Here is an 11345-nt window from a genome sequence, read left to right as displayed (position 1 = left end):
TTCAAGATGGAGAAAAATTTTTCCAGAAGCCTTTCTACCCCAAACCATCTCACTGGCCTGAAATAACATTGGTAAGGGAAACTCATGGTGACCATGGATGGCTTTGTTTGTCAGGCTTGGCCCCTGCCTCCCCTAAAGCACATAGCTATGCAGAAAAAAGATAGTAACCTCAAAAAAATGTGCTCTTAGGAAGAAGAAAAAAGATGGGATGGTTAGGAAGGCTATAGCAAATAGGTATGGGTAGGAAACCAATAGTTTCTGCTACCACATCTTTTTGATTTAACATACATAAATTTCTCCATGGCAATAAATATTTTTAAAAACATGATTTTAACTGAAAACATAATTGCAGGACCACATCATAGTCTATTTAACAAGTTCCTTATTGTTAGACATTTAGGACAATTCAAATTTTTGCTATTTTGAGTGACTCAGTGTTTTATCCTAAAATTGCCAAATTAATGTCCATAAATCCATTATTTTTAATAATGCTATTTCACTGAAATAAATATTATTACCAGTTAAAGATGTTGCTATGTTTGCTCACATGACATCAATAGATCAGTCAATGACTGTTCAAGAAATACTGATTTGTAATATGCGTATAGACTCTTTTAACCTTTATGACCAGCTACTGCATTGGTTGCCTCCCTTTTTTCTCCAACTAGAAGAGTTCTGGGCCAACTCATTTCATCAAATCTATTTACCGATAATTTTGTCAAGTGCTATAAGATGAGTAAAACACACTCTCTGTCTTTTTGAACTTATGATTTGATAGGGTTTTTCCTGAGTTAACTCTCAATAGAAAAAGATCTTGAGATTTTCATAACTGTCTGATTCACATGTTTGTTTAATACACACTGAGCATCTGTTTTGTGCCATGCCCTGTGCTGGGATCCAGGGTGTGATGCCCTCATTGAACTTAGTAATCTTCTCAGGCACTAAGAAAGCAATCCAAGTGGATCTTCAATATTGTTCCTCCTAGCTTTTGTTCCCAGGCCACCCTTTGTCACTTAAAGAGGAAACATCTGGCCTCCTGCCTTTTTCCAAAGACTTTTGAGGTGAGCTATGTTTTCTCACTTTCGGCCTTATCACTGATGTCATAGATAATGGGCTCAGTAAGAAAATAAAATTTGACAAACTTTATTTCCTGATGCAGTTTGTGGCTTAGAACAAGGCAGGAAGTGCTGCTCACAGTGAACTTTGGTTGTAACTGTGAATGAAATGGCTGCATTGAGATATTGTTGACCCAGCTGCCCTATTTTCTTCAGAGACCCTGGACCTGCCCAGTGGTGAAAGGCCACAGAGCAATAGGCTCAGATATGGTATTTCTATTCAGCCTGGAATATTTCAAGATAGAATTTCATCTTTACAAATGGGAATGTAAATGTTAACAATTTTGCAGTTGCCCAGGTGAACTTGATTTTTTAAAAAGGCATATGCCTTTCAGTTTTACTAAGATTAAATAATAAGAATCTCCCTTTTTGTAGTTCATCTAATACTAAACAATTAATAAATTTTTGGTTTTGGCCCAAAGAAACTTGATTGGAAAAGAGATCATGACTTATAGAGTTTTAGGTTTAGAAGGACCCTTGGAAATCATGTAGTTTGATGATGGGCAAACCTGGCTGCCCATCCAAATAACATGGGGAGTTTTTAAGAATATAAGTTCCCAAGCCCTATCCAGACCAGATTCTTGGGGTATAGGGTCTAGCACTTTGGACCAGTGCTAGAAACAATGGTCCAAAATTTCTCATTGCACAGGTGAAGAAATTAAAGTCCACAGACTTGTCTGGAGTAATGTAGTCAGATTTTGTCAGAGAATAATACATTTTATTTCCTCAAACATCAACTTCTCTCTTTAGTTTATTATCCACAAAAGGTCAGTAAAGCTGGGAGAAAGGCACTGCTGAGACTCTTCTGAATCCTGTAAGGAGATAAGGAGCCCAAAGTGTCATCTGAAGAAAGACACCATAAACCCTGCCCCAGCCCCACCCCAAAACACAGACATCACTGCGGCGCTGCAGGGGTTAGCCACACCATGCAGCAGTGACGGTGCAGCCCTAGGATCTGACTAATGGGTCCAGTGCCAGACAGTCTGACTCACTACGATGTAACAATGACTCAGGCTGGACACTGCCCCACATTGAACTCACAACCCAGCACTCCCTCAAGATGGTAATAGATGTGGGCTCCAGTAAGCCCCCCAGGCCTGGTGAACCAGCTTGCACTCCAGGGACACACCTACAGCTGAGCTCAAGCCACATTTTCTCCTTAATGCAAATAAATGTAGAATGTGGTTTAATCCTCTTCCCCCACCCCCAGCTTCCACAGTGATACAGCTTTTTTAGAGACAGCGAAGGTTAATTTTTTTAATGATACATTTTTTAAAGGCAGACTGAAATATTATTCAAGGGAATGTAAATTGCTTTGACTGAGTTCTCCAACAGCATGCATTAATTTAACAGATATTTATTGAGCACCTACTATGCACTAGGCACTGCTCTCCACAATGGTATTTTGGTTTTTATTTATTTTTTTAAGTGTAATACTGTTTATTTAACTTCAAAAACATTTCAGCATTCTAAACATACAAAAAACAACAAAGTGTTTCAAACTCTCTTTAATACAAAAAGTTCTTCAATTTTCACTGATGCAGTGACTTTTGGCTTTGCCGACGATGAAGAGTTCCACAGTTTGTTTAAAAACAACTTAAAACTACTGCACTTAACTAAAAGAGATCCAAACACTTCTCATGTCACCTGACCACCTTTTTCCACAGCTAAGAATGGCAGACTGCTAAGACAACCTGAAGCTAAATTGGTGCCCACTACAGTGTCCACAGGTCCAGCCTCACAGTGCACATCCTGAGCTATGGCCCCTCCGAAAGGTATCTTCCCAACAGCCTCAAAACCAAGCAAAGAGCATCAAGAGCTTTCTCAGTTATTTTGTTCTTTTCACAATAGATATGCACAGTTGATAATTCAGGATTTCTAGCCAATAACCCTATAGTTAATACCACCTTACCAATTAAAAACAGAAAATGCCAGGAACATCTTTAAATGCCTTGTCTCACCAACAGCAAAGTGCACAGTGAGGAGAATATGATAGCCCTTTCTTTTAAAAATGTTTGGAAATATGTACAACTTTGATGCAGTTTCAGGGTGTTCCAGACACCCATGAAAACCACTACATGTAAACCACTGACAATTTCTAGAGCACTGTGAAAGACTACATATGGTCATGATCCAATTGTGTAAGTAATCCTAATGAGGGCAATGGACACCTCTCAAATAAGAGCTGTTCAATTACTTCACTCCCCTATTCTAAGGTATTCACTAGGAGACAGATAAATAGGGTTTTTTTATTCCTCCTCCTCCTCTTCTCTTCCATCTTTTTAGGAGCAACTTTAGCAGGACTCTTTGTGCCATCAAACTTTCCTTTAGACTTGCAATCAGCAACATTCTTCTCATACTTCTCCTTCAGCTTTGCACCTTTATTGTTGTAAGGCTGCTTTTCACTTAAGTTATTCCACATCTTGCCCAGCTTCTTTGCCACATCTCCAATAGAGATGCCAGGGTTTGTGGATCTTGGAGCAGAATCCTGAACAGAATAGGAAGAATCTAGACAGTGGCCTTTTGGGGGCACTGAGGTCCTTCTTTTTACCTCCCTTAACCAGTCCTTCGTTTCCAGATCCTCGCATACTTTATCTTCTTTTGTCGTCTCATGAAATTTAGATTTCTCTTTCCCTGACATTGTCCTCCAAATCTCAAAGCACTTCTTGAAAAATTCTGCAAAATTGACAGGAACCTCTGGGTTTTTCTTCTTATGTTCTTCTCTGCATGTCTGTACAAAGAAGGCATAAGCAGACATCTTGCCCATTGCCTTCTTGGGATCACTGTCAGCCATCCTGACTGTATTGTTTGTTAATCTGGGCAATTCAGAGCAGGATGCAAGGCCCAGAGCTTCCCAGCCGCATACTAGCTGCCTCAAGAGTCGCCTCCTCATTGGTATTTAGAGCTTACATTCTCAGAATGGCAATCATAAACTAAACATTAATGGTGATTAATGAATAGTACAAAATTAATGTTTCCTTTTCCAAGAGTAAAGGTTTCTTGACATTTATTGAGGTCTGTTTATTTCAACATTTAAAAGAGAAGCAATTTAATCGAGTGAGGAAAACTGAATTAAAGATTGTGGAAAATAGGAAGGGCATATAAGGTTAATTTCAGTCTGGCTAACATGTTAGATGGAATTCCTTAAAGCCACACATTATTGCGAAAAGCAAAATTTACTAAATTTTAACAGAAAGTCAAAACACACAAATTATAATACTCCATGTTTTTGTTTTACTCTTGTGTTAAGCTAGAAGGTACTGATCCATGATTTTAATATTAATAATATTAGCAGTAGCTATAATTTACTGAACACTATGTGCCAACCATTGTGTTAATACAGTAAAAATATTATAATATTGTAATAAGCTTTTGAGGCAAGTCTTGTTTTTCCCATTCTATAGACATGATAATTTAAGCACAGAGAGGTTAAGATATGTGTCTAAGACTACACAGCTCTAGAACTAAATTCAAACCCAGTTAGTCTGATCCAAGTCCCCAGTATTAACAAATAAGTTCTAGTGCAGTTTTAGACATCCTTGTGAATCCATCATGTAGAATAGGTGGGAAAAGTATAGGCTTTGGTATCAGGCACATTTGCTTTGCCATCCTGACTCTGATACTGCAAAGCCATATATGTCTGCCTCATTGAACCATCCGGGAAATAACAGGATAATTCACATTAAGCACATGGAACACTTCTCGGTTCTTATCTCTCAATTAGTAATAATTATGATAACTATGGTTAAAAAATGATGGTAGGGTGACTACACAAGAGTAAGAACCTTGGCTTTAGCATAAAATCTTTTCTTCTTACTTCAATTCCCCAAAATCTGAAGTTTGAGTTCCTGAGTCTCCTAGGGGTAATGACAAATTGTCATCAGATTGCTGATTGTTTCTTCCTTGACTCATCATCATTGTCAAATTGGAAGATAGGAGACTGTCATGCTAAAGAGTAAAGGCTTTGAAGTCAGGGTGGTGTGTGAATCTTGGTTCTGACCCTTATCTTATGTGCAGACTGAACTAATCATTAAATTTCTTAAGCCTGCATCTCTTACCTATTTATGGTGAAGGACCAATTTTCTCTTTTTCTCCCTTCCTCTCTCTCTCCCTTCCTTTCTTTCATTCTTATCACTTCCAATATATGGTAGACAAGTACTATGGCAAAATACAACAGAAAAATCTTATGTTGAAATGTCAAATTGTCACAGACATTCCTGGATGCTAATTCTCAATTTCTGTTCTAACTTCATGGAAGGCAGTTAACAATTCATGGACCTCATTTTAAGTCATCCTACTCTAAGCTTTTATTTCATAATCTATAAATGTGAGTGAGGCCTTAATGTTTATTTCCTGAAAAATCAGGTGAAATAATGTAGCTAAAGTGCTTAGCACATTAACTGCTTAGTTCTTGTGTAGCATATGAGCATGGAAAAACTCAGAGCCCCAGAGGACTCTGAGATTTGTGTAGCTAAAAGCTCATACTCGTAACCAATTCAAGTTGTCTACCTGCATGCTGCTTTGTTATCTGCTTCTTGTACTACTTTACTTGTACTTCTGACCCAGAGCCCTGTGTCAGAAGCAGGGCTAAGACAGAAGAAAGAACTATAAAAAGTAGAGATCTCAAGTATTCATAATAACTAGATCCACATGAGTGCATTTATTCACTTTGGGCAGCTAAATTGCTCCTTGGAAGATACCTCCCTGGATTCCAGTGTTTTTAGCAATATTTCAAAAGGGGTAAGTGATTAGCCTGATCTAAGCTCTGAGTCACACCGAAGAACATTCTGAACTCAGCCTGCCATTTTGTTTCGCTCTTTATAAGCATAAACCTAAAACGTCACTAAAAATAAATAGTAAGAACATCAATTTTCCTCTCTGAAAGAAGTGAGCACATTACCACCAACATTTCAACTGTGGCTCAGAAGTCAAAGAGAAGTCCTGTAATGCTTAATCAAATTAATTTGAGAAAACACTGTTAAAGTAATACATTTAATAACTGTGTATTCAGTCTGTTGGTGACATCATCCATATGGTTTTAGGAGTGGGATTAAGAGGTCCTAAAGGGGCTGGTGCTAGCCTATAATGCTACCAGCCAGACAATTCATATAATACATAACACAAGGAAGATCAGAAGATGTAGCTGAATCACAGAACAGTTTTCAACAACCTTCAGGCAACATTCAAAGGCTCCCTGAGTACTGTTTAAATTGTGATGTTGACATGAAACAGGATGCAGTCTGCTTGCTCAGGGTATTTAACTAAACCTGGCCCAAGCTGAAATCAAAACACCAAAAACACAAAAAAGAAGAATGGCAAATAGCTCCAAGATTTGTGTGATGAATGTAGCCCTGAGTAATATCCTCAAAATTATGAAGAAAAGTGGCCTCATAAAAACAACAGTTAAGGCATGGCTAAATATCATAGTAAAATTAAGTTCTCAGAGTGCAGATTTATATCAAATTTAAGCTTATATCAAATTATGTCCCAATATAAATATTAAATATTATTTAATATAATACTAATTATATTAATAGATTTTAAAACACCAACCATAGATTATTTATATCAGATAAAAATTCTAATGTAAATATTAGAATATTCACATTTGACCTTTCAGCTATGACATGGAAATGTACAATACTGAAACACATGAGAAAGATAATATCTGTGTCAAATAAATGAAGCATAAAAATCTTCCATATGAAGTCTTAAATAGAAATAAACTGGTGGAGAAAAAATGTGTGAAAGTCAAATAAAAAGTCAAAACTATTTCACTGAGTACAGAAAAAAATCAGTACACTGACACATTGTGTGTTCTAAAACAATGGAAATATAAAGTTCATCATTTCTCACTAGTTGAGTTAACATTGTTTAAAGGGTCTCAATGTCAGCTCCATTATCAGAGAGAAATGAAGCGGTGGTATAAAAATGGAAAGAAGAAGAGTTCTGGCTTCTAAAACAATTGGGACAGGGGAAAAGAAACATTAATGGACAAGATGTAAAGTAGTACAAGAAGCAGATAACAAAGCAGCATGCAGGCAGACAACTTATTGGTTACGAGTATGAGCTTTTAGCTACACAAATCTAGGTTGAAATCTTTCTATCAAATGACATTGACAATGTCTTCCTTAAAGATTTAATAAGATGATATAGGAAAAGTGCTTAGCAACTTCCTAACATATACTATGGGTTAAAGAAATGAGAACTATTGTTAAAAGTAATAATAATGATGAAGTAAGAACAGTATGTAGGGGCCAGTTCACCCACTGCTTAATCAGTTAGTCCACCAAAATATGAACATTTTCTAAAACCTAATAATAATACTCGAATATTATTTATATCATATTTCTAAATCTGTATAGCTCTATTAAAGGAAAAAATCTTATTATAAAGATAAAGTAGAGATAAATTTGGCAAATTCACGAGGGGCCTATTTTATTTCATTTGTAAATTGGGGTAAAATAAATACTCAAAAGTGTTAATTTTGTGAGAGGTAGCAAAAATTTTTAGGGGTTCAATTATTTCTTTAGCAAGATACTGAGTATTTATGTGTGACTACATTACTATGAACTTTAAACTATATACTTCAAATATTTCTACAGGATAACAGACAGACTTTTCAGCAAGCTAGTAGGTAGAGGGTAAAAAATGGAACAGAATTACTGCTGTAGATTATGAAAGACTTACAGAAAGCCCTGGTTGGGTAGATCAGTTGGTTAAAGCACTGTCCCAAAACACCAAGGTTGTAGGTTTGATCTCTGATCAAGAGTCAACCAATGAATGCATAAATAAGTGGAAAAATGAATCAGTGTTTCTCTCTCTCCCTCTTTATCTCTCTCCCTTCCTCTCTCTCTAAAATCGATACATTTTAAAGAAATTTAAAAAGAGTTACAGGAGAGAAGGGAAAATAGCGGTGGGGTAGGAGGGAGCAGATTCCACTTCCCCCTATACACGGGAGAAAAACCTAGCCAATCTATGAAGGAACAGAGCAAACAGCCAACAGTACCACAGTATATATGAAAATAGGAGATCAAAAATTGTAGCAGACATTGAAGAAAGAGATGGTAAGGAGAGCACTTCAGGACAATAAGGGCCCAGAGATCAGCACCGGGACCAGGGAGGCTGCAGCCCCAGGCCTGGCCCACTGAGCCAGCCACAGGGCTCTAGGGAGAGCTGAGTCAACTGCTCCCTCCCTGGCCAAACAAAGTTTGAGCAGCAACGGGAGAGACCTCCTTGCTTGAAGTCACAGAGAGGGTAATAAGAACTAAGTGGCAAACATGCAAGGGCTGTGAGCAACCACGCACAGCCCTAGGAAAAGTGCGCGCCCAAAACCAGGTGAACAAAGAAGGCCTGGCCATGCCAGCGCTCCCAACCTGGGAAGAGAGTTCTGTGTGGAAGACCCAGAGCCCACACTGGTAAACCTGGGGAGAGCACGTGCAGGGCAGGAGGCCTAGGGCCCACATTCAAGGCCCTGGGGAGAAGCACCAGGCTAGCTCTGTGGAGAGTATGGAGAGGCTGACTTGAGTGCTGAACAGGAAGGGACAAAAGTGATACCAATCACCCCTCAGCCTGCTGCAGCCAGCAAGACCAGACAAACCAGTTTGGCCAGTTTGAAACCAGCAAAAGGTTTTTTTTGTTTGTTTGTTTTTTAGTTTTTTATCTTGGGGGGTTTTAAAATAATTTTTTAATTTTTTAATTCTTATTATTTTTATACCTCTCAATTCCTTTTGCTTCTTTTTTCCTTCTATCTAGTTTTATTTCTTCTTCCTTTATTTCCAATTTTATTCCTTCTTCCTTCCTTCTTCTGCTTCCCCCCCTTTTTTCTTTTTAAATACCCACAAGTGAGACAAAAAAAACCCCAGAAGTGTGAAAAGACCAGAGTTGGACCCAAAGAGGGGGTATCTCAACAGGTGAGACAGTGAGACAAATTTCACCTTGCTATTAAAGAGAACCTGCAAATCATTGCATATTTGTATTATTATTTTTCATTATTCTTACATCTTTTATTTTAATAGTATTTTTTATTCCTCTTCTTTCTGTATAGTCTTCTTTGCTTGGCTGGTTATATTGTACCATTTGACAGATTTCCTCTGTTACCTCATTCATAGTGTATTGCTAATTTACTGTCCTTCACTTCACTTGTGTTCCATTAACACACTACTCAAGGTCCTATACTCCCTATTCTTCTTATCTAGATCACATAGACTCTGTCATATGATTGTTGCTCTAATATTATTATAAATAATACCTATTCCATATAATTGTAAATACTACACAACACCCCTCCCATATTTTAGCCCACTTCATGGTTTCCTGAACACTATTACTGTAGTGGTTAACTCTGTTTTCTCACAGACTACACTTATTTACTATCCTTTACTCTCACCTTACCTCAGAATCTGACCTTCTACAACCTCACTGCTTTCTAGATCCAACTCACAATCCTTCCCTCCCCAACAAGAATCTTATCTTGTTTCTATCCCTTCTGAAAAGTGGCTAGTTGGGTGGAAGATTATGGTTAATACTATATGTAGCCAAAAAATCTCCTATCTCTTCTCTACTGGCTGCTACTGTAAATATCATAGAATAATCTCTTGCTGTCTTAAACGATTTTGCCTTCCCCCTCCAACTGATCACAAAAAAGAATAGATGGAATCTGTGAACACTGGGATACCTGAAGGAGACTGCACCACTGAATCTCACAGGTATTCTATCAGAGAAGTTCACATCACACCATAAACTCAGGAAGCCAGAACAGATCAACTTAAGAAACTGAGGCTAGCAAGAAGAGTCTCACAAACAATGGGACGAAAAAGCAACAATCCCCAAATGAAAGGACAGGAAGAAGCCTCAGAAAGAATGCTAAATGAAATAGATGCAACTCAACTATCAGACATTGAGATCAAAGCAATGGTTACCAGGAAGCTCAATGAGCACACAGTAAATTACCAGAAAATACAGAGAAAATGCAATGAACTAAATGCAAACTATATCAAGATGAAAAAGGAAATAGAAACTCTCAACAAAGGCCGAGACGAAATGAAGAACACAGTAGAAGGATTAAAAAAGCAGGATCAAAGAAGCAGAACATTGGATCAGTGAATTGGAGGACAAAGTAGAAAAAAAACACCCAGAAAGAGAAAGAAGAGGAAAAGAGGCTCAGGAAGAATGAAGAGGGATTAAGAGAAATGCAACACAATAGGAAACATAATAATATCCATATAATAGGGATACCAGAAGGAGAAAAAGAATATCAAAGGATAGAAAATCTATTTGAAAGAGTAATTATGGAAAATTTGCCTAATTTGATGAGAGAAAAAGTCACACAAATTCAGAAAAAAACAGAGTCCTAATCCATAGGGACCCAAAGAGACCCACCTCAAGACACATCATAATTAAAATGCATAATTCAAAGATACACAGAGAAGCTTAAAGGCAGCAAGGGAGAAACAGGAAGTAATATACAAGGGAGCCCTGATAAGGTTAGCAGCTGACTTCTCAATGGAAATGCTCCAAGAAAGAAGAGAATAGCAAGAAATATTCCAAGTAATGAGAACCAGAGGCCTACAACCAAGGCCACTTTGCCCAGCAAGGCTCTCAATCAACATAGAAGGCCAAATAAAGAGCTTCCAAAACAAAAGAAGTCTAAAAAAAATATACCTCCACAAAACCAGCTCTGCAAGAAATGCTAAAGGGACTGCTTTAAGGAAAGGAAGGAAAAGAGAGAGACAGAGAGGAACTCTGGTACAAAAATGGCAATGAATAAGTACCTTTCAATAATAACCTTAAATGTAAATGGAATAAATGCTCCAATCAAAAGACATAGAATAACTGAATGGATAAGAAATCATGACCCACACATATGCTGCCTACAAGAGACCCATCTCAGGACAAAAGACCTACACACACTGAAAGTGAAGGGCTAGAAACAAACACTCCAAGCAAACAGAGAAAGAAAAAAAGCCAGGGAAGCAATGCTCATATCAGACAAAATAGACTTCAGAAAAAAGGTCATAAAGAGAGACCCAGAACATTACTTCACAACACTCAAGGGAAGAATCCACCGAGAAGACATAAACATTGTAAATATATATGCACACAATATAGGAGCACCCAAATATATAAAGAAAATCTTAGAGGACTTCAAGAAAGATATGGACAGGGAAATTCCAGCCAAGATGGAGGCGTAGGTGGAAACACTGTGCCCCCCCCCACTAAATTTAAAGG

The 11345-nt window shown here is 37.7% G+C and overlaps 1 pseudogene; it reads right to left on the bottom strand.

Moving 5' to 3' along the window:
- Window positions 1-3321: 3321 nt before the first annotated feature.
- On the bottom strand, window positions 3322-3909 carry LOC118991566 (high mobility group protein B3-like; annotated as a pseudogene).
- Window positions 3910-11345: the final 7436 nt, after the last annotated feature.

Source organism: Sturnira hondurensis, unplaced genomic scaffold, assembly GCF_014824575.4.
Source record: "Sturnira hondurensis isolate 20B ecotype Veracruz unplaced genomic scaffold, ASM1482457v3 Scaffold0007607, whole genome shotgun sequence".
In the NCBI taxonomy this organism is placed as follows: domain Eukaryota; kingdom Metazoa; phylum Chordata; class Mammalia; order Chiroptera; family Phyllostomidae; genus Sturnira; species Sturnira hondurensis.
Note: the sequence above shows the minus strand (reverse complement) of the source record. Positions and strands in the feature narration are given on the sequence as shown.